Below are 23,579 nucleotides of genomic sequence, written 5' to 3' on the forward strand. Positions count from 1 at the left end.
TATAAGAAGAACTGTGATATATGCAACTATGAGAATTATATTACCAGTTTCATGGTGGGTAAGATGGTAAAGGTTTCAATTCTAGAGCGCATTTTGCCTTTTCATCTAGCTCTGATATGTTCCACAGTGCAGTACAGAGAATTAATAAACCAGTCACACCAGTCACTAACCAGGGGAGCTTACACTCTAATGTCCCACCACAGTCACGTTATGACTATTATACATTTAGTTCTCTCATATTCTGCAATGTTGTACAAAAACATTGAACAAGTCACATCCGTCTCTAACCAGAGGAGCTTACACTCGAACGCCCCCACCACAATCACCTGTTATGATTATTATACATTTATATAGTTCTTCCGTATTCTGCAGTATTCTACAAAACACACTAAGCCAGTCACATCAGTCTCTGACCAGAGGAGCTTACACTCTAATTTCCCACCACAGTCACGGTATGGTTATTATAAATTATTATACATTTATATAGTTCTTTCGTTATCTGCAGTGTTGTACAAAAACAATGAATCCATTTCTGATCACAGGAGCTTACACTCAAATGTCCCGCCACAGGAGCTTACACTTGAATATATCTACTACGATTATTATTAGTGGTATGTAACTATTATTAGAATATGACTAAATTAGTCAGAGCTATATCTGACACACACAAGCCAACTTGGATAAAGTTAATTAATCTATCAGGTTTGAATTGTGGCAGGGAGAGGATCCACCTGAACAAACATGGGATGAAAAAGCAAACTCCATGCAAATAATATCCTTGATGGAAGCCAAACACAGGACCCCCAGTGCTGCAAGCAAAGACCCCAACCACATTAGGAATCCCTACACTGTCCTAGTAGCTTAGACAGCTCTTACAGCCGTCTGCAGAATTCTCCCACAGACACAACATTCCGTCAATAACAATGTGCAAAGTGCAATAACCAATCCTCGCTGCTCATTCAATTGCTTCACTGACAAAGCTGCCCATGTCTGGGTTCTCCCTGGAAAAGAGCAAAATCTCAACATGTCCCATTGGGCACAAGGAATACTTTGAGATTCTGTACAGGGATAATGGAAGAAGACAGCTGGCACAGATTGTTTATAACCTTATTTTCGTGGTCTGCCTCAATTCGCCAGACAGCTGAAGTTACTGATGTTTCAGCCATTTTTCTATTTTTAATGCGAGTTGGCAATTCTATTTAGGAAGTGGATATTCCACGGCAGAGCCATGCCAGGGGCAGAGCTGTGGCTTTGTGATTGGCATGACACACTGGGATCTGGGTTCATATACCTATATGACTTTATCTACATGAAGTTTCCTCCAGCTGCTTTGGTTTCCTCCAACAAAGCAGAAACCCACGGGTAGGTTAATTGGCATCTGAATAAACTGGCCCTAGATCATGATATTTTGTATGTGCTTTCATGGTGTAGTGAGGGAAATATTCTCTGTAGAATGCTATAGAATATGTTGTAGGTAGCTGTATAAATGCATAATATTAGTAATAGTACATTACAGTGTAAGCTCCTCTAGTGCAAAAAGTTTAGAGTACGCTACACAGCACTGCAGAAAATGTATAATATTAATAATGACTGTGGTGGGGACATTAGAGTGTAAGCTCCTATAGTGCAGAACTTGTACACCTGATTTAAGTGTGTTCTCTGTATAGCAATCAAAATATTTCAGAGCTATATCATTGTTTACTAATACCATGTGACTGTGGTGGGTCATTAGAGTGTAAGCTCCTATGGTGCAGAGACTGACATGAGTGGTACGATGTTCTCTGTACAACGCTGCAGAATATGTCAGAGCTTTATAAATGTAAATTAGCAATAGTGTGTAACTTTGGTGGGGACATTAGAGTGCAAGCTCCTATGGCGCAGAGCTTGTACACCTGGTTCAGTGTGTTCCCTGTACAGCACTCAAAATATATCAGAGCTATATCATTGTTTACTAATACCATGTGACTGTGGTGGGACATTAGAGTGTAAGCTCCTGTAGTGCAGAACTTGTACACCTGGTTCAGTGTGTTGGTTCTCTGTGCAGCACACCACATATGTCAGAGCTATATTATTGTTTAATAATAACAACATTGCAGAATATGAGAGAACTAAATGTATAATGGTCATAACGTGACTGCGGTGGGACATTAGAGTGTAAGCTCCTATGGTGCAGAGACTGATGTGAATGGTACAATGTTCTCTGTAAAACACTACAGAATATGTCAGAGCTTTGTAAATGTCATTTAGTAATAGTGTGCTACTTTGGACGAGGCATTAGAGTGTAAGCTCCTATGGTGCAGAGACTGGTGTGAGTGGTACAATGTTCTCTGTACAACACTACAGAATATGTCAGAGCTTTGTAAATGTAAATTAGTAATAGTGTCACTGGCACAGAGACCGATGAGGCTGTTTTAGTGTTCCATGAACAGCACTGCAGATATATCAGCACTAGAAGGACATTAGAGCAATAATAAAACATAAAAAAACATAACTGATATTGATTATCATTCATCAGAAGTCACCTCTGGACACATGGACCAAGCCCTGCACACAAGAGGACACCCGTATGCTAAAAGGCTAATAAAAATATATTTAATAAGTTCTCTTATCTCTCTAGCATGCAATTACAACCTTAAACAAGATATAAAACCTTTTACCGCTCTCTCTGGCATGCCTGTAAACATTCGCCTAGTGAGAAAAACTTTTGATTTATTGACCAGCTGATGTAGTGACAGCCGAGCAAAAAGGGAAAATAAAAATAAAATAATCGGGGGCTGTCTCAAAGCACCGAACAGGTTAACCCACTGAAGGCTTGGCCAGAGAACTGAACCCTGGCAGGCAAGGGGTTAAATGCCTCCCAGGACAGTGACAATAGAGATGTCACAGGGAACACAGGTCTTGCTCTAGGCTGCGCTTTGAACGCAAGGTCGCTGTACTTACATGGCTGGGATTTGGGGGTCTCCAAAGGCGACACCGATGGCATCCAAGGCGGCACTCAGCGCACTCCTACCTGTGTGGCATGGGCTGGCGATGGAATAAACGGAATGGGCATTACAGCCTATAGAACATGCTGCAGTGCGAACTGAGAATTCTAAATTTTTAATACCCCGTCGGGAAGGGAGGGGGGTAGTGGGGGGAGCACCTCTGTGCCTCTGTTCGGAGACTCCTATGATCTTTGCTCTCTGAAAGCTTTGAAAATGAGAGTTGGGAAAAGTGCAAGGATGCTTTTCTTCTTCTTTCTTTTTTTTTTTTCCCAAGTCAGACATGAAACCTCTAATGCAATCCCCCCCTCCTCCCTTTTTCCTCTGTGTCTGGGATCTAAGACGATGCAGTGAGCTCAACAAAAAAACCTTTAATATGTGTCGCTATCCTCAGTAATATGTGTCGCTATCCTCAGTCCGTGTTAGAGTATTGCATCCAATTAGCTCCCGGCAGGGTATGTCAGGACAATAGCCCAGACACTTGTGCTGTAATAACATTTGTCGTTTGCTGCATTAAAGCGGAAGAGATCACTTCCTAAATCCCACTGACACATGCCAAAAAATGGATCATTTACAAAACATATGCATGACAGTAGTAACCCTACTGAACAGGTCAGCGCTATTACCTTCCTAACCCCGGGATACAATTACAAAGACTAAGTCTGGGGTTTAGATTCACCGTAAAATCGCTGGTCCCCCATGTGTCCACATGATTGCCCCCCCATGTGTCCCCATGATTGCCCCCCCATGTGTCCCTTATGATTGCTCCCCATGTGCCCAACACGATTGCTCCCCATGTGCCCCCCACGATTGCTCCCCATGTGCCCCCCACGATTGCTCCCCATGTGCCCCCCACGATTGCTCCCCATGTGCCCCCCACGATTGCTCCCCATGTGCCCCCCACGATTGCCCCCCATGTGTCACTCATGATTGCCCCCCATGTGTCACTCATGATTGCTCCCATGTGCCCCCCACGATTGTCCCACATGTGCCCCCCACGATTGCCCCCATGTGTCCCTATGATTGCCCCCCATGTGCCCTTATGATTGCTCCCCATGTGCCCCCCACGATTGTCCCCCATGTGTCCCCACGATTGTCCCCCATGTGTCCCCACGATTGCCCCCCATGTGTCACTCATGATTGCCCCCAATATGTCCCTTATGATTGCTTCCCATGTGCCCCCCACAATTGTCCATGTGCCCCCCACGATTGTCCCCCATGTGTGTGTCCCTTATGATTGCCCCCCATGTGTTCCTTATTATTGTCCCCCACGATTTTCCCCCATGTGCCCCCCACGATTGTCCCCCATGTGTCCCCATGATTGTCCCCCATGTGTCCCCATGATTGTCCCCCATGTGTCACTCATGATTGCCCCCCACGATTGTCCCCCGTGTTGAAAAGCAGACAGAGAATAGAGACACAGACAGACATGCGATAGGGGAGGAGGGCTCTCTGTCCCACTTCTAATGTCTGCAAACCGTCACACGCCGAGGCAAAGCGTAGAAAAGCTTCTTTCTCAGCATGGCAAAGTTGCCCGCCAGCTGTGCACCTACCTTCTATCACCAGAGTGGTCCCAAGTATCCAGACATCGGTCGGGAGGAGAGAAGACAGTGCGTCCCACTTTGTTTTCTCCGGCTCACTAGGAAACGTCGAGGGAGGAAAAGAGAGGAGAAAAAAATATATACATCAGCAGCATCCGAGGAAAAAAGCCTCCGTTTTTTTGGGTCTCAAGGTTTTTAGCAAGTCAAAATGTCCAACACAGCAGTGCATAGCATGTCAATGACTGTGGCCGGATGCAGATTAGCATTCAGAGGCTCTCTGCGCAATGAATAGCACCCTTTGATTAGAGACCTGAAGAACATGCCAGCCCAGAGCCTCAGCTTTCAGAAGAGAGAGAGAGAGAGAAAAACCGAGGACGCTCAGTGCCAGAAGAATGCTCTCAGTGTTGGTACAAGGCAGACTTTTGATGAGTCACTGCAATGCAAACAAAGATGGCAGGAGTTTTTTTCTTTTTTTTTACTGTACTGTATGCTGATGGGGTGCTTAGTGGTGCCACAGCAACACAGACAGGGCTGAGGATTTATGGTGCAGTTTTGCATATGAATGACACTGTAAACTGCCTCCCCTGCCATCCAGTCCGGAGTGTCAAAGCATTTCAACTATTCCAAACAGTCTGCAAGGTTGGCAGAGATGGTGTTTAACTCCTGCGGCTTGGGAGGGGAGCTGCGAATGAGCAGCAGGCATGGTTGCAAAAGCTGGAAGGGTGCCAGGAATTTTACTGTACAGTGCTGTTATCTCCCCTTTCTATTCTCTCTCTCTCACCAGTTTTAGGAGTGGGAGTTTCTATTAGGATCTGCTGCCCCTTTGCTGCAGGGCGGCAGGCACAAGGGGTGCAGGGTGGGTCTGGCTGCTGAACGCCCCTGCCCTGCAAAACTACAGCCATGCCTGGGAAGTGCCAAAATTTCACCCAGACACTTACGTGACACCCCACTATTCAGGGTCACCAATGCTGTTTGTTTTTCCCACACATTTTCTTCTGTTCTCCTTACTTGGAATCTTTTTTTACCACCCCTCTGTTGTTAGTGTACCTCTACTCTTTGATGCAGACCTTGCTCGATTCTGCGGCATATTGCTTTTCCAAACAGGCAATTGTGTCACTGGCAACACTTCAAGACAATTGCACTTCCATTATTGCCAAGTTTCAAAAGGCAGATCACGCTTACCAGCCACCTACAGAGTGTGCATGGACTGTGCTGCCTTCATGTACATGAAAGTCCATAAAGAAGCCAACCTCTAGGTTTAAGGTCATTTGAAATTGTAATATTAACCCCCCACCTCCTACACAAACTTAGCCCTATTAAGCCTCTCCTCCAATTTAAGACCCCCTTTCACACCGGGGCGTTTTTCAGGGGCTTTGGCGTTAAAAAAAAGCGCATGTAAAGCGCCTGAAAGAAGCCTCATCTGCAATCCCAATGTGAAAGCCTGAGTGCTTTCAGAGCCCTTTCACACTGCCAGCGCCCGAAAAACGCTGTTAAAGCTCCGCTAAGACCCCTTTCACACTGGTGTGTTTTTCAGGGTCGCTTTGGCATTAAAAAAGCGCCTCAATGGGAAGGGGCGCTTTAGGAGCAGCGTATTCAACGCTCCTAAAGCGCTGCAAAGAAGCTGCTTGCAGGACTTTTTTTTTGACGCCCTGCCAGCGCAGCGCATCCGTGTGAAAGCACTCAGGCTTTCACATTGGGATTGCAGATGAGGCTTCTTTCAGGTGCTTTTTTTTAACGCTAAAGTGCCTGAAAAACACCCCAGTGTGAAAGGGGTCTAAAGGTCTGATGGACTTTGTATGTACGTCAATGGAATCAGTTTGGCATTAGTTTGAGATGTTTCTGAGATCCTTCAGATTTCTGACAGGTGCATTTAACCTGCTTCAAGTGGGTTTTGCATTCCAACAGGCTTGTATAGAAAAGCAAAACATACAGAGAAATGTCTGAGAAAATATATATATATTCCTGACACTGGTACACACACCCCTGCGGACTCCAAACAGGATGGATCTGTGAATTCTCACTGCGCAGACATTGAGACACAATAGACAAGGCGACAATTTTCAGCTTGGTATTTGGTGATCTGATGTTTGGTGTTGTGCACAGAACTGCTGTAAACAGTGCTTTTTGAATGAGCCGTGGGCTGTCTGCCTAAACCAGCCTGCCCATTCTCTTCTGACCTGAACCTGTCCAGTTTTTATTCTCCTTTGGGAGATTACCTTTCACTTCCAGTTATGAAGATGGCACGGTGACAGCAAAAAGAATTCTAACAAAACATTCAAACCCTCCACCTGCCACACAAAACAGTCTGTGCCTATGGTAGAAGTTCCAAATTCAGAAAATCCTTATATTTGGTTAAACAACCCCCCTCTACTTTAACTGTAGGTTGTTTTACCCCAGCACTCGCCTTGGAGTAGAACATAATACTGTCATTTTGTGATGGCAGTTGGTAAACAATGTGGCTAAACAAATGCCAATGCTAGATTCTCAATCACGGTTTAATACATAATCCTCGATCATCTGGAATTCACACAAAGAAACACTTTACGAGGTGAAGATTATCTTGAAAAAGTACAAAATGTGTACCAGCTTGACAGATTGCTAAGCATAGGGGGAGCAAGTTATGGTCACGTGTGAGCCTAGGCATTACATCAAACACAGATAAACATGTTGTCATTTAAAGGTTAGTTCACCTTTTGGGGAAAAAATAAAGGCACATATTTTTGCAAAGTATTATCCCGTGATCAGTGGATAGTCCTATAGCTTTCAGCCGTACCTCTGTACAGGCTATCAGTTTGAAAGCTTTAGGGCTTGTGAATGAACTATGAGCGCGCTGAAAAGTGCCCTTGCAGTTCATTGAAAACTACAAACTGTCTGCTGTGATGGACCTTTTAGTTCATTCACAGATTCCAGTTTTCAAAAAGTGACAGTGTGTGCGGGCAGAGGATCTCCCACTCCCCTGTCACAGTGTAACTTGTAACATACTCCAGCACATAGACTTTAAATTAACACTTCAAAGTTAAAAAAAAAAAAAAAATAAGATTTTTGTACTTACCGTACATTTTTTTTTTTTACTTGAAGTCCAAAAAAGTATTCAACAGCAATCGGGTTATATCTGCTGCCTACAGGTGGTTTGGACAATGGCAACCAGAAAAAAAATTTCTGACGATGGGGGGGGGGGGGGGGGGGGGGGTTAGTCCTGTCAGAACACAATAGCTCAGTGGGGGAGATCTCTGTACTAACATTGCTTGTGTTAGTACAGCGATCTGTCTTTTTTTGTGTGTTCTGCCCACTGGGTTGGAAAAATAAAAAAAATAACTCCATGTGTGTACCTAGCATTTAGGGACTTTAGCCCCCCAATGCTTCTGAAGTGTATGAAGCTAAGCACAGCCAATAGGTCAGTCTTAGATGGCCGTTGGAGGAAGTGGGAGTGATGACTTAGCGTTCAGTGTAATCGGAGTAGAATTGTGTGGAGAAGGAGGGGTCCATGTGTGATAAGAGTAATACAGTTGCTCATAGGAGGAGGGAAACGCATTGGGCAGAGTCAGCCAGTGACATCACATCTTGTCCATGAACCGCATGTTGCGGCGGCACTTCTGGGTTTGGTACTCCTCATTCAGGTTTCATGTGAGTGTTATTAAATTGTGTGTGATTTTAATAAAAGTGTAGTTATGCTATGGAGGGAAAAAAGGACTACAGCGCTACTAACAAATAATTCCAAAGAAACCACACAAAAATACCTAAATAATACAGCTGCAATCAAAAATGGTGAACTAAACCAAATAATAAATGAATGAAATACTAATGCGCATCAGTATTTCATTCATTTATGCTATGGAGGGCCTCCTCATCTGACCTTTTGCATGGTGAGAGTTACATCTTGTGAGGAGTAACATTAAGTATAACATGCTCAGGGCTGGACTTACCATTGGGCTTGACTGGGCTCAAGCCCATGGGCCCTGCCCAATAGGGGGCCCCTTACATTTATTTTTTTTCAATAATATGCCAGTCATTTAAAGTGGTTGTAATGTAAATCCTTGGACACAACATTGTCTTAAAAAATAGCCCATAACACAGGCAGCTGATCATTTGCATGACGTCACCGCGCTTGCGCACATTAGCCCCTCTAAACCGGCATTTAAAGCTTGCCGTCTGTGAGAACTTCCCCTCTGTCCGGCATAGAGGAGAAGTCTCGCAGTGTTTAGCTCCTTCCACTTTTCCTGATACTCTCCCGTGTGACTAAAGACATCACAAAAGGGGAGTGAAAGAAAACAGCAGCCGCAGACACAGTAACGAATGGTTACAGTGCAACGGCGCATGCGCGAGATTACCGACAGGGACACAGTAAGGGCGGAAGCGACGTCATAATTTTAATAACATAACAGCAGTACGAATTGCGCTTGAGATACCTGGAAATACAGAGAACGAAACCATCCTAAAAACGGTATTTGCAGGCCTAGTTTTTGGGGGATATATATATATATATACTGTATATATATGTATTTTATTGCGATGAGCTGTTATAACTTAATAATTGAAAAACTGCAAAAATCAGCTCGGGTTTACTTCTAAATCGTGATTTCTATTTTTATTCTCAGTTTATCCAGAATTGTGTAGCTCTAATACATAGCTTGTGTATGCCTTATTTTGTTCTATTTAAAGTAATGTATAGAAGGCAGGGCCCGAAAGTGACTCAAGCCCAAGGGGCCCCCACCACCCTAAGTCCTGCACTGAACATGCTGCACTGGAAGAGTGGAGACAAAGAGGAGAAAGGAGTTTGGGAGAGAGCGCCCATAAGCCAGGTACACACGGGCCAAATGTTGAGAGCCAATGGGCGGTTGAAAAATAAATAAAAAACAGCTGAAATTCGGCCCGTGTGTACACCGGTCTGTTCGACAGAAGCTGGTCGTTCAGCCGTATTCTTTTTTTTTTTTAATTCTCAATTTTTTATTTTATATCATAGTTCATACATAAACATCTGCAGTATTATCATACAAGCATTTCTATTCATATACAGTTTAAGATTACCCCACAATCTCATCCCCCTGTCGTATTCTGTCAGAAGTGCACGCTGGAAAACCAGCAGCTGGCAGACTCCCGATCAGCGCTCTCAGCCAATAGCAGAGAGCGCTGATCGGAGTGTTCTGGCGGGGGGCCATCTCTAAGGTTGCCACCTAATCCTTTTAAAACCTAACACATATTAATTACACAGGTTCTGTGGCTGATTAAGATGGAAATTAAACTCACTTGGTGCCTTATCTGCATTAAATTTACCTCAGAACCTGTGTTCGGGTTTAAAGGGATGAGGTGGCAACGCTAGCCATTCTCGTCGTCAGAACACAATTGCTCAACGGGGGAGATCATTGCACTAACTTCGCATAGTACAGCGGCTTCAATCGGAGTGGTCAGTTTTGTTAGTGTGTACCCGGTGTTCTATCGAATAGTGCATCCCCGTCAGATGATGCCTCTGACGATTTACAGGACGCAACATCACTCCAGCCGATATTGGAAGGAGAACGATAACTACAGGTAGATATTGATGGTCGGACTTTGAGGCCAAGGAAGTATGTTAAAAATAAAGTTTTAATATCATCAATATAATACAAAAAAACACATAGTTATAAAATACAAATACAAAAAATGACCACTGTATACAAAATCCTTAGAAGTCGCCGACGCACGTTTCGCCGTGGACGATGACAAGGATTTCGTGGAATAGTGTGTAACAGAGAACAAGTGGTTATATAACAGATGGTCTCTCGATGGATGCATCCACAGGGCACGTATAGCAGGCGGTATAACACAACCGACAAGGAACTTGTCCTCAAATTTTGAAAGAATCTTGTAGTGACTTTGAGGTCAAAACAAAACGTATTTCAGACTTGAATTAGGCGTCACAGGTATAGTTACACATCATCTGTACTAAAATGAGAGACCCTGCAGCCAGCTGGGACAACAACCTTCTCACAAACGACAGCATAAGATACCATCCGCACAAAGCAAGTCCCCAATATACTGGTTCCTGTGCTGGACATCAAAATTTGAGCCTATAGAGGTAGTATCAAGCGACTGTCCGAGGGTCAAATATGTGTCCCAGGGTGTACACCTACGTTACACGAGATATTGATTTGAGCAACTGCACTTTATTGGAGCGACTGAACAATATATTATATATATTATGGACACTAGGGTTGTCCCGATACCACTTTTTTAGGACTGAGTACAAGTACCGATACTTTTTTTCAAGTAGTCGCCGATACCGAATACCGATACTTTTTTTAAAATGTGTCCCCAAATGCAGCGATGTCCCCCCACAGATGCAGCCATGTATCCCCCCATCCAGCCATTGTCTCCCCCCATGCAGCCATGTCTCCCCCCATGCAGCCATGTATCCCCCCATGCAGCCATTGTCTCCCCTCATCCAGCCATTGTCACCCCCCATGCAGCCATTGTCACCCCCCATGCAGCCATTGTCTCCCCCCATCCAGCCATTGTCTCCCCCCATGCAGCCATTGTCACCCCCCATGCAGCCATTGTCTCCCCCCATCCAGCCATTGTCACCCCCCATGCAGCCATTGTCACCCCCCATGCAGCCATTGTCACCCCCCATGCAGCCATTGTCTCCCCCCATCCAGCCATTGTCACCCCCCATGAAGCCATTGTCACCCCCCATGAAGCCATTGTCACCCCCCCATGCAGCCATTGTCTCCCCCCATCCAGCCATTGTCACCCCCCATGCAGCCATTGTCACCCCCCATGCAGCCATTGTCAGCCCCCATCCAGCCATGTCTCCCCCCCATCCAGCCATGTGTCTCCCCCCCATCCAGCCATGTGTCTCCCCCCCATCCAGCCATGTGTCTCCCCCCCCCCATCCAGCCATGTGTCTCCCCCCCATATGCAGCCATGGCCCGCTTACCTGCTACCGCCGACTGTGTACAATACTACGGCCGGCCAGGAACATTACAGCTTTGAATAGCTTTGTAATGATTGGCGCGCGCTGCGTGTATAGACACTCCCCCTCGCTCGGGATTGGACAGTTCACCCGAGCAAGGGGGAGTGTCTATGCGCGGCGCAAATCATTACAGCTATTCAAAGCTGTAATGTTCCCGCCTGTATACACAGGTAGCGGGGATGCGGTGTAACGGCGGCGGATCGCGGCGGCGGTTTGCGGCTCCGGTGGCGACGGGGGGGGTTAAGTATTCTATTTGTGTATCGGGGCGGGGTATCGGCGTCTGAGTACCGCCGAAAAAACTCGGAATCGGTCCCGATACCGATACTAGTATCGGTATCGGGACAACCCTAATGGACACTAAGCACTTTATTGGATTTTGGGCACGTTGTTACAAACATCCGACTTACAAATTACTCCTACTTACAAAATGGAGGGAAATAACAGGAAGTGAAAGAAATCTACCCCTAGGAAGAAAAAATCACTCCTGTAAGAGTTATTATGGGAAAAGTGAGGTGAAATCCTCTAAACAGGGTCACAGACAGCAAAACAAATGTTACAGGGGTGATAACCCTTCCTTATGCCATCCAAAAAAGCTTAAAAATTGTTTTTAGGCTGGAGCTACACTTAAAAAATGTACCTGTTCTAACGTACAGATTCAACGCAACAAACCTACAGACCCTATCTTGTTTGTAACCCGGGGACAGCCTGTATTATAAAATATTAAGGTTTTATTTTTTTAATGCACTTTGAGGTTGGATGAATAGGATAGCGCTATGAGTTTGAATGTAGGGAAAACTGGATAACAGGTTCAATGGGTAAGAGTAAGATCAGGCGCGCTAAGGATGACGAAAAGACATGTGCAAAATGAAAACATTTGTTTTGTTTCGATTCATTATTTAACTAATTCAGTTTAGTTAAATTTGTTAAAAAAAAATTTCGGAAGTTTGTTTAGTTTATTCACATTTGATTCAAATTAAACCGCATTCAAAAACATTTCAACCGCATTTGAAAACATTTTTACTGAATCTGTATGCAACAGATGTTTTGGCTTTGTCAGCGCAGGTAGCCCTAGTACAATAATGAAAGAAAAGAGGGCGCACTGCCCTAGTGCATTATCCAACAAATATTTATTTAAAGAGAGAAAACAAACAATAACTACACACAAACAGAGGTGTAAAATCGCTTGCCAGGCCACACACCTGGCTAAATAATCCCAGACCACCTGAAGCCTCAAGCATGGGGGGGGACAGAATCCCGGTCCCTGCTGCTGACGCGTTTCAAAGAACAATCCTTCTTCAGCGCCTAACTGCAAATGGTTATTAAGCAGTATTTAGGTCTTACTACTACTACAGATGTTTTTGGACACAGATATACTGTCACAGATGTTGATGGGGCACTAGTAGTGCACCTGACCTAGAGACAACATTTTTAGAAAGGAAGAATAACCATTTTTTTCATTAGCAGGAATATGATGTACTAATTTTGTTTTCAAATTCGAATCGATTGGAATTAGTAACAGTTTGAATATCGGATTGTTATTTCTGTCAGCTCAGATAGCCCTTGTACAATGCATATATGTTTCATTAAAGTACCGGGATACTGCACAATTCTTTCCTGCCCAGGCCATTTTTTCAGCTTTCACATTAGATGTTGCTGGGAGACTAATATTACAGAGGTTTTCTGCAATGGTACACAAATGTTTTGGTGTGCACTGGTACACTGAGACAGACGTGGATGGGACACCAGTTGCACAAATTCTATTCTAATCTATTCTTTTCTATTCCAATTCAAATGTATTCTATTTGTAATTCAAAATTCAGAAGAGGGTCATATTCTTTTCTATTCTATTCCATTCTCTATTTTATTTTTTTCTGTTCTTTTATTTTCTATTTCATTTTGTTCCGTTTTACTCTATTATTTTCTAGGACATTACTTATTATATTCCTTTCATTTGTATTCTAGCCTTTTATTTTCTATTCTATTGTATTCAAAAATTCAAATTTGAATAGAATTCGAAAATGAGGAGTTTCTGCATGCCGAAAATCTATAGGAACACCAATTCCTCAAGGGATGTTTTTTTCCTAACATGCAAGAGATAACTACACTCAAGTGTACACAATTTCATCTCCGAAATAGAGACTACAGCAATGCCAATAAAGGGAACAGAGCAGGTGAGCGTAACATCCTCAATATCATTTCGCTTCAGGACCAGGTCACTCACCCCATCACATGGAGAACTCCCAGGCCTTGTCATAGGTGAAGGTCTTATAGCACCAAGGTAATGTCCAACAGAGTATAGGTCAAGGGACCTTCTCACAACAGAACCCCCTCCCAAAGAAGCAGACTCCAACTGTTCCAGGGAACCAAACTTGATTTCCATACAAGATTACAGTCCATAAAGACTTGCAGGAGTTGGGCCCATTGACAGAATTCTGGCAATCGGAGTCCAGAATGGGAATGCCAAGAAATAGTCATTAGAGCAGAAATAAGATCCAGTATTGTCAGCAACTAACAGTGCCATTAAAAAACGAAGGGATCGGGTTAGAGGAATGGGCAAGAGAAATTGGCTCCAACTGAATCTTCAACTCAGAAGGTCCCTCTGTGGGGAGGGGATACTGATGAGCATTATCCAAGGATACAGAAGTTCCTTGAGAAGGAAAGCCCTTGTAATAACTCTCAAGTGCAAGTTCCTACTAAGTTGGGAAAAGGGGGTCCCAAAGTCCAGGCAACTCGAGGTCGTCTAAAAAAAGTAAGAACTATGAACAGTAACACAGGAAACATGCCACAAGACAGCTGAAATACATGCCTTCTTCAAGTAATTAGCTTTTACGCTATACAGAGTATCAGGAGCATCCACAAGCCAAGAAGGTCCAATACCTGGGGACACATCTGCTTGTGAGAACAACCCCACTTGTAGAAGTAGAGGTGAACATTCATGCCAAAGGCTTGCTAGAGATGTTTGCAGATTTCCAACTTTTGAATCTACATTCTGCGGAACACAAGTTCAGAGACTTGTAACAGATTGTCACAACTAAAGCGCCAAAACTCTGACTATATGCTCCAACTGCTCAATAAAAGGGAGACCTACTCCAGCAGTAGAGGCATTATTATTATTTAATCCATTCTGACATCGAAACTGGGAATAAAAGAGGGAATTCAACTTCCTATCAGTTAAGTCCCCAAAGTCCACCTTCTGGTAGTATCTTTGTTATAGTGGATCATCCAAAATGGACACAGGCCACCTATAAGTGAATAAAGGGAAATGCACTGGCACAGTCTCAGGTGGGGCTCAGGACCTTTCAATGTGTTTCCAGTCTGAAAGGTATCTGCAGCTATAAGGCCGCGTACACACGTTCGGTCAAAACTGATGGAAACGGACTGAAGGACCGTTTCATCGGTCCAAACCAATGGTGTGCGGGCCCCATCGGTCAGTTATCCTTCGGTCAAAAATTGTAGAACTTGTTCTTCGGACCGTTCTCATCGGATGGATGATCGTGTGTACAGGGCTTGAGAGCTCTAAAAAATACCCTAGGCCTAGGACGGCAGGCTGATCCTCCAAATGCAGGGTAATAAGCACTACGTCAATAAGGTTTAAAACAACCCCTTGTATATTGAGTCAGCTGTCGGGGATGGTGCCGGAGTGTGCTTAGAACCCTTGTGGACAGAATGATCCAGCAACTTGGCACAAACAGCTAGAAAGTCCCTACTGGACTTGGGGGGAAGCCTTGGCCTCATCCAGTGGAGCTGAAATAGACCCTGAAAATTAACTTACTGTAAAACCAAACTCCAGGAAAATATACACATAATAGACTCACTGGGGCTCAGCTTGGTTCAATCTGATGATTTATCTGCTATAGATAAAACAAGAGGAAGCGATGTACAGGAGGAGTATGAAGTGATACTCAAAAGAGAGGAATGTCATGTATATACCGGATGTATATAAAGTCCCAAATTGCAATGTTGGGCATCTCATAAGTCCCCATCCCTATACAAGTTTAATATCCCTCAATAAAACAAACAAAAACAAAATGCAAGGACTGCTGGTCTCTGAGGAGGGAAAAGTGTGTGCCTGACTGGGCAGGGTGACTGACGGGCCACAATACTCAGCGGCCCCTACAGGGGGTACTGCTACAAAAAAGATCTGTATACTTCCCTTTTTTCACCAAGTCACATGGTCCTGCATCTCCAACTCCCTTGTGTAAGGGATTGTTTGAAAACGGCTGTGAATTTCAGGAGCTTTGATGTCACCCATAGGCTTTCATGGCCTATCCTGATATAGGCGCTCCCGCCTCTCCCCTGCAGCAGTTGTACACTGACACAAGAGAGCCGGTGCTGCAGGATCACATGCCCACACAGGAGCTACAGGATCACATGACAGCAGCAGTTTAAAAATAGGCAAGTACACAGATCTTTTTTATACAGGGTATGGAGGATAGGTAGGAGGATGTGGTAGGGAATGTTTTTAAAGAATGGTTAGAGTTAGGCATTTCTTCCACTTTAAGAATACAAACTTAACCAGAGTTTTAAACTTTTAAACCAGAGTTTTGTGTCTCCTTAAGCTCTGCAGGCGCAGCATAAAGGAAAAGCCCCCATACTTCATGTTCATGGAGCTCTAGAGAGTCATGTTGTTGTATTAGCCAGACACAGCTTTGAAACCCCCCAGTGTGACATCAGCCTAAAGTGTAGAGTCCTTGGCCCGGATTCACAGACAACGGCGCACATTTATGCCGCTGTAGCGCATCTCCTGTACGCTACGCCGACGTAGCGCAGAGACGCAAGCTCTCAATTCACAAAGCCAGTGCTCCCAAAACTGCGCTGGGTTTCCTAGGCGTAAGCGTCCAACGTAAAATACGCCGGTTTGTGTTCCCTGGTGCAGCCCTTTGCATGGATGCTGCTGAGTTACACCTCCTTTATGGGGCATAACTTTACGACATACGTATAACTTACGCGCACTTGCGTCGGGCGCACGTACGTTCGTGAATCGCCGTATCTCCCTCATTTGCATATTTGAATGGAAAATCAATGGGAGCGCCAAATGCGTCCAGCATAAATATGCGCCCACTCTACGCCGGCGTAAGCAAGTTACGTCGGTGGGATGAAGCCTGTTTTTAGGCGTATCTTAGTATGTGGGTCCGGCTCACAGATACAACGGCGCATATTTGCACTTACACGGCGTATCTGGAGATAAATCGGCGCAAGTGCTTTGTGAATCCGGGCCCTTTAATCCAGATTGTATGCAGCCGTTTCTGGGTTGTTAGCTTTCATCAATGCAATATGTTATGACTGCTATGGAAAAGGGGAAGCAAAGATTGGGCAAATAGTGCCTGCATATGTGATGAACAAATATGGCTACCCCCATGTACCATATATACCCCTATAAAGAGAAATACAAGTGCTACCATTGCAGCTGAACTGGAGTTGCAAACTTGGTTTAGACAAGAGATACTGAAACCTGTGAGGCCTCACCAATAGACCATGTTTTGTAGGTTTGCTTACAGGAGCACAGGGAAATGTACAGTGCGTTGAAAATGTATTCATACCCCTTGAAATTTTCAGAATTTTGTCATGTTACAACCAAAAACGTAAATGGATTTTATTGGGATTTTATGGGATAGACGAACACAAAGTGGCACATAATTGTGAAGTGGAAAAAAAAAACGATAAATGGTTTTCCAATTGTTTTTACAAATAAATATCTGAAAAGTGTGGCGTGCATTTGTATTCAGCCCCCATTACTCTGATACCCCTAACTAAAATCTAGTGGAACCAATTGCCCTCGGCAGTCACCTAATTTGTAAATAATTTGTCCTCCTGTATATAATATAATCTCAGGTTTGTTAGAGAACCTTAGTGAACAAACAACATCATGAAGGCCAAGAAACACACCAGACAGGTCAGGGATAAAGTTTTGAAGTTTAACCACTGGGCACGTGAACCCACTTAATAACCAGACCAATTTTCAGATTTTGGTGCTCTCACATTTTGAATGACAATAACTCAGTCATACAACACTGTAACCTTTTTCCCCCCACAAATAGAGCTTTCTTTTGGTGGTATTTGATCACCTCTGCGGTTTTTATTTTTTCCGCTATAAATGAAAAACAACGAAAATGTTGTAAAAAAATGATTTTTTCTTCATTTCTATTATAAAATTTTGCAAAAAATAAAAATGTCTTCATAAATTTGGCCTAAAATGTATACTGCTACATATCTTTGGTAAAAAATTAATACGATTTTGGAAAGTGAAAGTTATAGGGTCTACAAGCTATGGTACCAATTACTGAAAATTGATCAATTTGATCATACCTGATGTACTGACAGCCTCTCTCATTTCTTGAGAACCTAACAAGCCAGTAAAGTACAAATACCACCCAAATTACCCACTTTTGGAAAGTAGAGACATTCTAAGGTAGTTAGTAAGAGGCATAGTTAGTTTTTTGAAGTTGTAATTTTTTCCCACAATTCTTTGCAAAATTAAGATTTTTTTTCACACCATATTGTCAATAACAGGTTATTTCTCTCACATGGCATGTATATTCCACAAATGACACCCCAAAATATATTCTGCTACTCCTCCTGAGTATGGCGATACCACATGTGTGAGACTTTTACACAGCCTGGCCACATACAGAGGCCCAACACTGAAGTAGCAACTTCAGGCGTTCTAGGAGCATAAATTACAAATCTAATCTCTCAACCACCTATAACACTTTTGAAGCCCCTGGAGCACCAGGACAATAGAAACGCCCACAAAGCGACCCCATTTTGGAAAGCTAACACCCCAACGTATAACCTATAAGGCATAATGGTTCATTTTTTTCCAGATGTTTTTGGAAAATGTGGAAAAAAAATGAAAACGCATTTTTTTCTACACAAAATTGTCTATTTATAGGCTATTTCCAACACATAGCATGTACATAGCAAAAATTTTACCCCCCCAAATATATTCTTCTGCTCCTCCTGAGTATGGCGATACCACATGTGTGAGCTTTTTTAACAGCCTGGCCACATAGAGACCCAACATCCAAGAAGCACCATCAGGTGTTCTAGGGACACAAATTACACATCCAATTTCCTTACAATCTATCACATTTTTGAAGGCCCTTCATATTTCTAACACAGAATGTACATACCAAGAATGACACCCTAAAATACATTCTGCTGAGTAATGGGTAAAAAAAAAAAAAAAATTATTACCTGTGGTTTTAGTAGTGAAACAGTCCACAGGAGGAGAGCCCTGATCCAGGCAGCAGGCAGGGACGTGATCAGCGACAGTGAATGGAATTGTCCAGGCAGCAGGCACGAATATTGTCCATAGTCAGTACATGCAGGGATACTGTCCATATACAGTCCAGGGCCAGTGCAAGTAGAGACATTGCCAGCAGTTCCAAAATATTGGTCCTGGAAGTAAGCAGGAACATGCTCCAAGTAGCAAGCCAGGAAAGAATAGGGACAGGGGTAGAGGCTTCTCCCACCCAAATCTCTTTGAAGCCTCCGGGCAACCAGACCCTAATCCGGGAATGAGAAAACTAGAAAATGTGTTTTTTCATCCAGAAAAACAATTCTGGAGCCCCTCACATATGTGAGACCCCTGTGTTCCCACTAGCATAGCAGGGTAAAAGATCAGAGGTATGTACAGTGAAGTGGCATAAGGGATGTGGAGGAAAATGACAGGAAATTTGAATTTTGTTTACCATACTTCCCTAATAATTTTGAGCAGTATGGTAACGGCGGAAACATACACCTAAACAGAGGCCTGGTTGGGAAGGACAATCGGGACAATAAATTGTGGTGTCTCTTCTGAATCCCCCTCTGGCGCACACCCGGCATCTCTTCTGACGTTTGTGCCCATTTTCACAGGGGGGGGGGGGGATTTTCTCAGGAAAGTGGCGTTCGTGGAGTCTGCTCACGCAATCAGAGCAAATATTTTCTGGTGGGCTTTCAGGGTACAAAAGGGCGGTGACAACTTCTTCTTGGTAGTGCAGATAGGATATGGGATTCTGTGTTGATTTTTTGTAAATAACATAAGTGTTATACATGTTATACCAGTGACGGGATTTTCTTGAGGGAAGGTAGGGTTCAATCATTTGATCGTTGAAGTCCACTCCCCCCATAAACAAATTATAATTGTAGACACAAGATGGTTTTTGGATTGGGCCGTTTCTTTTGGGGACTTCCACATAGGTGTCGTTGTGGATCGTAAGCATGTGGACGTCTCGTCTGTCCCTCCACTTGACAGCCAATAGCTTCTGGTTCCGCAAAGATTTCGTCTCCCCTCGTCTTAGCTTTTGATTGACCAATTTTTGTGGGAAGCCCTTTCTGTTGGTTCTTACTGTGCCACATGCTGGGGTGTCCCTCGGGTGAAGATTGCGAAACAGGGGCAAGCTAGTGTAAAAATTATCCACATAAAGGTGGTATCCTTTTCCAAGCAGTGGATAGACAAGCTCCCAGACCACTTTTCCAATGTATTCTGGGCATTCGGGGGGATGCAATTGGGAGTCCTTCCCTTCGTACACCAGGAAGGAATAGATGTACCCCGTGTCTCGGTCGCAAAGTTTGTACATTTTAACCCCATATCGAACCCTTTTGCTGGAGATGAACTGTTTGATGCCCAGCCTGCCTGAGAATTTGACAAGGGACTCATCCACGGATATATTCTGTTCAGGGGTATATAACTGGGGGAATATTTCAGAGAAAAAATTTAGGAGTGGCCGAATTTTAAATAATTTGTCAAAAGCAGGGTCATTTCGGGGAGGGCACTGGGTGTTATTATAGTGGAGGAACCGCATAATCATAAAGTATCTTGATCTGGGCATACGGAATGAGAAGACTGGCATGTGGTGGATGGCTTTGGTAGACCAATAGGAGTACGTTTTTTTTTTTTTTGAGACCCATATTAAAAGTTAGGCCTAAGAATATTTTTAACTCCTCTACGGCTAGTTCTCTCCACTTAAAGGGGCGGGCATAACTGGAACCAGGGTTGCTTACTATGAACTGCTGTGCATAGAGGTTGCACTGGGCCACAATGGATGAGAGTAATTTTTCGGTACAAATGAAATGAAAAAATCAAGCATGGCAAAATTATCGGTGTTCACCTGGACACCTGGCTGGGCGGTGAAATTTGTTGCTCCGGAATTAGAAGGCAGCCACAGGGGGTTTTGAAGGCAATAGGGAAGGCTGGCATGGCCCCTATCCCTTTGGGGCGGAGAGGACACCCTACTGGTGCCTGGCCTTTGTTGCAGTGGCACTGCTCGCGAGGTGGACGGCACTGCTCGCGAGGTGGACGGCACTGCTCGCGAGGTGAACGGCACTGCTCGCGAGGTGAACGGCACTGCTCGCGAGGTGGACGGCACTGCTCGCGAGGTGGACGGCACTGCTCGCGAGGTGGACGGCACTGCTCGCGAGGTGGACGGCACTGCTCGCGAGGTGGACGGCACTGCTCGCGAGGTGGACGGCACTGCTCGCGAGGTGGACGGCACTGCGCTGCTAGTAGTAGGCTGCTGCTGCTCCACGCCAGAACGCCTTCTTTTAATGGTCACACGTTACTCCTCTGATTCCATATCAGACACGCTGCTTCCATATCAGACACGCTGCTTGTAACGGGTTCATAGGCCGAATCCGAATCGGACTGAGACTCAGAGAGCTCCCCGCTGCTCTCATCAGTCATGCATAGACGCTGGTAGGCCTCCTCGGTGGTAAAATATTTTTTTGCCATACTGGTGGCTAGTGAGGCTGCACTGCAGAACACTGGTGGGCACTGGTGGCGCTGATGTGGCACTGCAGTGGCGCAGGTGGAACTGATGGGCAAAGGTGGCACTGGTTGCACTGCTGTGGCTCTAGGGTCACTGATTAGCAGGCGACACTGGTGGGCACAGGCGACACTGGTGGGCACAGGCGACACTGGTGGGCACAGGCGACACTGATGTGCACAGATGGCACTGATGTGCACAGATGGCACTGGTGGGGCACAGGCGGCACTGGTGGGGCGCAGATGAGCACTGATTGGCACAAGCGGCACTGGTGTGGCACAGATAGCACTGGTGTGGCACAGATGACACTGGTGGGCACAGGCGGCACTCATGGGCACAGACGGCACTCATGTGGCACAGATGAGCACCGATTGGCACTGATGGGCACAGGCGGCACTGGTGTGGCACAGGCGGCACTGGTGTGGCACAGGCGGCACTGGTGGGGCACAGATGGGGCAGAGATGTGACAAATGGGGCACAATTGGGCACTCAAAAGCACTTACGTTTGTCTCTCATCTCTCTCCTCTTCTGTCACGCTGTATCGGTGTGAGGAGAGGAGAGGAGAGAGATCTCAGTTACTGAAAAAACAGACTGATTTCTCCTGTCCTTAGGACAGGAGAACCAGCCTGTAAATTCCGAGAGTGGTGATTGCAAGCTGAGCCGAGTGTCAGTCTATGACACTCTTTCACAGCCCAGCGAGTTCACCCACCCCCCCTCACTCTCCTCACATACGAGCAGGGAGGAATACAGCTCCTCCTCCTCCTTTCAGTCCCATCCACACTATCCCGGTGTGCTGTATCTGAAGAGAGGGGATGTGTGGGTGGGAAATTAGACAATCAGCAGCATTCCTGGTTGTGTGTGAATGATGCCTTAGATTCTAGCCTGGACTGTGGGTAAGTGTGTGCACTGCAGACTGCAGTACACTGTAATCACTGAACTGCATTATCTCCATCCCTTCTCTCCCCCATCTGTCTCCCTCCCCCTCTCCTGTTCTTTCAAGACATTCACAATTTACTTTCACTTTTAGTTAGGCAGGTAATATACGGTGCAAATTTCTTTCCTACATCCAGAGATTGCCGGAAAGAAACATGCATGATTCCCCCATCAACACAGGCAGTGGTGACAGGGGAATATCCCTCCTGCCCAGCAATTGTATTCTCCCGACAAACAGTGATTATCACTAGTGGCTATAGCAACCACTAGTGATAATCATAAGAGAATCTGCTCATTAATGGCTCAAATCTCAGCCAGTTCCTGCTGAACCAGCTGAGATTTAAACTGTCTATGGCTGGTCTTGGCTCTTAGGCAGCCCATACATTGATCACTTTTTATCATACAACTATTAGGTTGAATGAAAAAAAAATGATCCAATTCCCCCATCTACACATTACAGGTGGATGGGGGAATCCTCCCAGTGTGGGCCAGTGCTGGAACAACCAGAGTTGCTGTCCTGTCCCGGCTATTCACAGCGCTGGTCTCTGTCTCCATGGCAGCGGCGGCAGCACATTGAAATCCAGTGCTGGTTACTTTATGGGGCTGATGTACAGGAGGGCCAGCACAATTTGTTGTTAGAAATGGGCTGGGCATATTCAAAATTCCACATGCCAGAGCCTTCCAGGAAGCCCACACTGCACAGCGCTAATCACAGGCAGTGAGACATTTCCCGGTCTGCAGCTGCACAGATCAGGAAATGTTTCACTGCCTGTGATTAGCACTGTGGAGTGTCGGCTTCCTGGCGGGTTCGGGCATGTGGGATTTCAAACACACCTGAGCCCATCTCTATTGGTTGTACATGCTGATTGGGAGGCAATCCAGGTGATGCTCCTAGTCAAATCCTAGTGTTAAATATCAGTGATTTTATTGATAAAAGCCCTCACTTTACAGGCATAGAGCCCACATGGCTGCTGAACATACAGTTGATTATATATATGTGGTTGTACACTTGATACTAATAAATACTGTGTTTATTAGATCTGACATGGGAGCATCACCTGAATCACATCCCGATCAGCATGTCAACAGAGAAGGTTATACAGCATTACTGCTGCTAGGTGACCAGTTGGGGGCTCGGCTCTCTATAACCAATAGTGCCAGCCTTCCCCTGCATGCACCCAGAATATCACCAGCACTAGGTCCTAATAGACTGCCGCCACTGCCAAGGAGACAGATGCCAGACCAGCACTGTCAATAGCAGGGACAGGACAGCTGGGGAACCCCACAGTGGCAAAACACCAGGGCGCGGTGGCAAGACAACCTTTGCAACCCTGATAGTTCTCCCACTGCATTGGACCCTTGAATTTTCTTGGTGTGCTGGGGACATATATCTCTTGTTTTCTGCCACCCTGGGGGGCCCCAGTAT

At 45.0% G+C, this 23,579-nt stretch overlaps 1 protein-coding gene across 4 annotated transcripts in view; it reads right to left on the minus strand.

The window, feature by feature from the left end:
- The window catches only part of NACC2 (NACC family member 2), a 241,520-nt gene that overhangs the window by 77,708 nt on the left and 140,233 nt on the right, over nt 1-23,579 (minus strand). For 2 of the 4 annotated variants that reach the window (XM_040324120.1, XM_040324121.1), the window contains one exon: nt 4,535-4,620. The exons of 1 other annotated variant lie outside the window; for it this stretch is intronic. The gene's annotated coding sequence lies outside the window, so the exon portion shown is untranslated. Of the gene's footprint in view, nt 1-4,534; nt 5,871-23,579 lie in introns of those variants that run through there. One more of the 4 variants, XM_040324122.1, reaches the window with a different exon arrangement.

This window comes from Rana temporaria, chromosome 9, assembly GCF_905171775.1.
Source record: "Rana temporaria chromosome 9, aRanTem1.1, whole genome shotgun sequence".
NCBI lineage: Eukaryota > Metazoa > Chordata > Amphibia > Anura > Ranidae > Rana > Rana temporaria.